The sequence below is a fragment of the Eriocheir sinensis genome, chromosome 5 (assembly GCF_024679095.1).
Source record: "Eriocheir sinensis breed Jianghai 21 chromosome 5, ASM2467909v1, whole genome shotgun sequence".
Classification (NCBI taxonomy): domain Eukaryota; kingdom Metazoa; phylum Arthropoda; class Malacostraca; order Decapoda; family Varunidae; genus Eriocheir; species Eriocheir sinensis.
In genome coordinates this window covers 11,381,074-11,386,212 of record NC_066513.1, presented here as the reverse complement: position 1 = coordinate 11,386,212, position 5,139 = coordinate 11,381,074, and positions in this window count along the sequence as shown.

The window sequence follows — 5,139 nt, the reverse complement described above, 5'->3', positions numbered from 1 at the left end:
GATGGTGTTCCACAGAATGAAAATTTGAACGAAGACCGCGAATGTTGCAGAAATTAATAAGAAAGACGTTCGAGGAGTTATCAAGACACCTCTCAAGTCGGCAGCCAGAAGGGGAGTCCTCAGTGGGGGAATTTAAGGTCCCCCCGCCAGGAGGGGACTCCGAGGCAGTGTGTATATAAGCAATTTTTAATTTTTAATTTTGGGAGAAGGTGTGTATGTTGTGTGAATGTAGTGTGGTGTGAAAAGAGAGGATCAGTCTTTAGAGAGCATGCTGAACTACTCTCTGGCGTTGATGAGACAATAAGGAGACGGATAGTGAGGACATGGCAAGGGCCTTTGGAGGGCTTCAGCACCCTCCTCGCTTCCCATATACACCTCACCGGGAGTGGCGTACGCCCGTTTCGGTAGGTGTCTTCCTATACTACACGAAGAATTCCTCAGAGGTGATGGCTTGGTGGATAATACGTGCTTCATGCCATCATGCATTGCTCTTATCATTGCAATGAGGCGTTCTGGCCGGCCAAATCGTTCAAGAACAGCCCCCCTAATATATATATATATATATATATATATATATATATATATATATATATATATATATATATATATATATATATATATATATATATATATATATATATATATATATATATTTATATATATATATATATATATATATATATATATATATATATATATATATATATATATATATATATATATTGTAATACTGTCCGAAGTTTAGGATCAGTATATATGCGTTTCGCCAAACCTTTCGTGATGGGAAGGGAAAATCTGACACACAGCCGTTAGGCGGCGTCACATTCGACCGATTACAATGGTAAGCTTCGGAGTGGTGCATCTCATCATATACAAGATATCTATTAGTGTAAAAAGATCTCATAAATGGTAAGAAGCACCATTATGAGGCTTCCCATTGTAATCGCTCGACGGTGGCGCCGCTAAACGGCTGTGTGTCAGATTTCCCTTTCCTCCCGCGAGAGGTGCAGATACTTAACATTTGTAGGATGTTTGGCTCCACAATGTAGACACGTTTTCTTTTCGATGGTTTTCGATGTGTTCTGAACTAATATAACGATCATATCTACCGAGAGTGCTCTGTTTTCCCCCTGTAGCCCATCGGGCGAGTAGTAGGAAAAACGATATGCTCATCGACTACTAGGACCTCCAAAATCACTCAAAACACACACGCAAAACATCACAACAAACGTGTCTACATGTTGAAATCTTTAATGGTTTTACTGTAATGCATAATTAGCTTCTCATTCATCGCTACCTCTTTTGAAGCACAGGAGTCTGTTCTGTATCTCTGCAGTGAATTTGTACTGCCATTTGGGTGTTTTGTCAGGGCCAGTACTTGGTAATATGTAGGCCCAAAGCTAGCAGGGCGCGAGGTGAGGGCTGGCAGGGTGAGGAGGCAGGGAGCAACGACGCATTTTAATTTACATCGCTACCGAATATAGATCACGACAGCTGCCGGCGCCCCCCCCTCCCCCTACTAGTAATTTCATTTATTGAGTAGCTAGTGATGGCAGCTGAAATTTTGGACATTTCCGTAATTTTCAATAATCCCCACGGACGTAGATTTTTACACCTAAATCCCGGATGTGTCTGGAAAATGTTCGGATTTTTTTTTTTTTTTTTTTTTTTTTTTTTTTTTACGTCTCCGCCTATTGCGCCGGTAGGCTTGCTTGAGGGGCCTGGACGGTGTTCGGCCCCAGCCCGTCATGGCGCAGGCAAGTGTTTCATGTTTGATGTATTTAATTAATATTTGGCTTCACTTCAAAGGAAATGCTTTTCTAGAAGCTGACATGTTGATCTTGTAGGATTAACTTTAAAAAGGAATTAGTTTTTGGTAAATAATTGTTTGGTAGATGTGACCTTTGGTTATGATACACAGTCAAGGTTGGCTTGTCATACAGTTGGTAGTTAGGTTAGGTATAGCTATTTTATACTCTACAGCATATTGGATATATTTTTTGCATAAAGAGCTATTATCAGTTTAGCTCTGGGGTAAGGGCAGGCCTTTCTGGATGAATAACGTAGCGAACTCAATCACCCCGAGCAGTAGCCTTCCTTCTTCTTCATTAATCCTGTTCTCCATCAAACGTGCCAAACTATTGGGACGGGTTAGAACGCCCTTAACCTAGTCCTCACACATATTTGCCGTGTGTGACATCCCTGAGAGACTGTAAGACGGGAATCCTGGAGGTTGAGCGATGCCGTAGTCGTGTGCTGCAGCTAGCAACACACCTCCTTGGTCCCTTATTCCAGACCAGACGGGCTAGTCGGGCTAGTCTGCGTGACCATGAGCCAAGCGGCCAAAGTATACTCTCCCGCTACCCTTGAGCATGTTGGGCTTATATTCCCCACGACCAGCCTCCCTGGAGGTTGTGGATATGATGCTCCGTCTGTACCTAAAGATGTCACCGGGTCTAGACTCATTCGAGGGGGATTGGCTAGGGATAGCGAGTTCTGAGTGTGATCAGACCATGGTGATCACACACACACACACACAAAAGGCACACAGGTAGATATGTGTTTAGTAAACCCACACACACACACACACACACACACACACACACACACACATTCCTACAATACATAACAGGCTGAACGTAAACTATGGCTTCAAACCTTGCCCTGACTACACAGTCTTTAAATATACAGACGGTAGGCCGAGTATCATCTTTAAATATATACGAGGCACCGTTGTCTTGGTGTTCATTGTTTGCCCTCAGTAATGACCCACTATTGGTTCCCAAGTCCGTTGCTGAGGATTAAATATTTTATAAGGATGGTCGCGTGTTCTTCTGGCTGGCCGCCACTGCTTCATCCGGCCAGCTTATTAATAATTACATTCTGGCCCTGGCCGGGGAGAGCGCCTAGAAATGGTGTGTGAAAAATTTGAGGACAATTAATTTTGCTTCTCGATGACGAGGGATTAACACCGTAAAAACGAGTCCGCTTCTTGCTTACAATTTTCAACCATCGATAAGTACCAGAAGTTTAACCACATGCTGTCCAGACCATCAAAGAACACAAATTGAAGCGACTTCGATAGTGAGGAGTAAGGAAGAAAAGGATCGCCAAAGGAAGGCTTACCACGCGACAGTCAATACATAAATTTCACCCCTTCATTAACGGTATGGGGATATTTTTAACAGACGCCTCCAGTGAGCCTAATGGCGCTATGGATATATATATATATATATATATATATATATATATATATATATATATATATATATATATATATATATAACACACACACACACACACACACACACACACACACACACACCGCTCTGGTAGCTCAGTCAGTTAGAGCGCCGCGCTGCAAGACTTCACGGCCAAACAGGCGGCGATTCGAGTCCCGCTCAGGCCGGATTCTTCCCGTTGACTAGGAGTGATTACTGTCCCCCTTTAACCAAGGGGAATGGGGTGTGTGGTGTGTGAGGTCCTGGCAGCACCCAGAGATATACAATAATGAGCACTTGCTCACGTCGGGAGGGTATCTGCTGCCGGAAGCGAGTCCAACTCTTGATCAGACCGTGGTGAATTACACACACACACACACACACACACACACACACACACACACACACACACACACACACATATATATATATATATATATATATATATATATATATATATATATATATATATATATATATATATATATATATATATATATATATATTGGGTAGGCGGTGACTGAGTGTTTGGCGTGCTGGGCTCACATTCACGGCGCTACTGACAACGTCGGTTCGAATCTCCACGCCTCCACCTGGGATTTTTCAGTCACCGCCGAGTGGCCTAAGACTACCCACATGCTGTCCAGAAGACCACCCATCAACCCGGACTCTAGAAGAAACCGTCCAGTGAATCAAGAATGAGTTCCGGGGGGCAGCATGAGCCAAGCATAACCGGCGCCATTATAAAAAAAATTGCCTGCACCACGACAGGCTTGGGCCGACCATCTGGCCCACGAAGAAAGCGTACCGGCGCAATAGGCAGGGATGTAAATATATATATATATATATATATATATATATATATATATATATATATATATATATATATATATATATATATATATATATATATATATATATATATGTATATATATATATATATATATATATATATATATATGTATGTATATATATATATATATATATATATATATATATATATATATATATATATATATATATATATATATATATATATCTATATATATATATATATATATATATATATATATATATATATATATTTATATAAATATATATATATATATATATATATATATATATATATATATATATATAAAAGCTGTGTGACACCCTGCCTGGTCAAACTCTAGCCTCCGCCTATCAACATCTACCTTCCTTCCTGCTGGAAGTACGCCTTCGTACAGCCTGGGCCTACGAAGTGTGACTGTTCCACTCCATCAAACTACCGCCCGATAGCTTTACTTTCCTGTCTATCTAAAGCTTTTGAATCACTCCTTAACCGGAAGATTCAAAAGCACCTTTCACTTCTAACCTTCTATCTGATCGCCAGTATATATATATATATATATATATATATATATATATATATATATATATATATATATATATAGATATATATATATATATATATATTCTCTCTCTCTCTCTCTCTCTCTCTCTCTCTCTCTCTCTCTCTCTATCTATAAATATATATATATATATATATATATATATATATATATTATCTCTCTCTCTCTCTCTCTCTCTCTCTATATATATATATATATATATATATATATATATATATATATATATATATATATATATATATATATATATATATATATATATACTGGCGATCAGATAGAAGGTTAGAAGTGAAAAGGTGCTTTTGAATCTTCCGGTTAAGGATTGATTGAAAAGTTTTAGATAGACAAGAAAGTAAAGCTATACGGCGGTGGGTAGATGGATTGGAACGGTCACCCTTCTTAGGCACATGCTGAATGAAGGCTTACATCCAGCAGGAAAGAAAGGTAGATGTTGAAAGGCAGAGGCTATAGAGTTTGAGCAGGCAGGGTATCAGCACTGAAGCACAGTTTTTAAGGATATATAT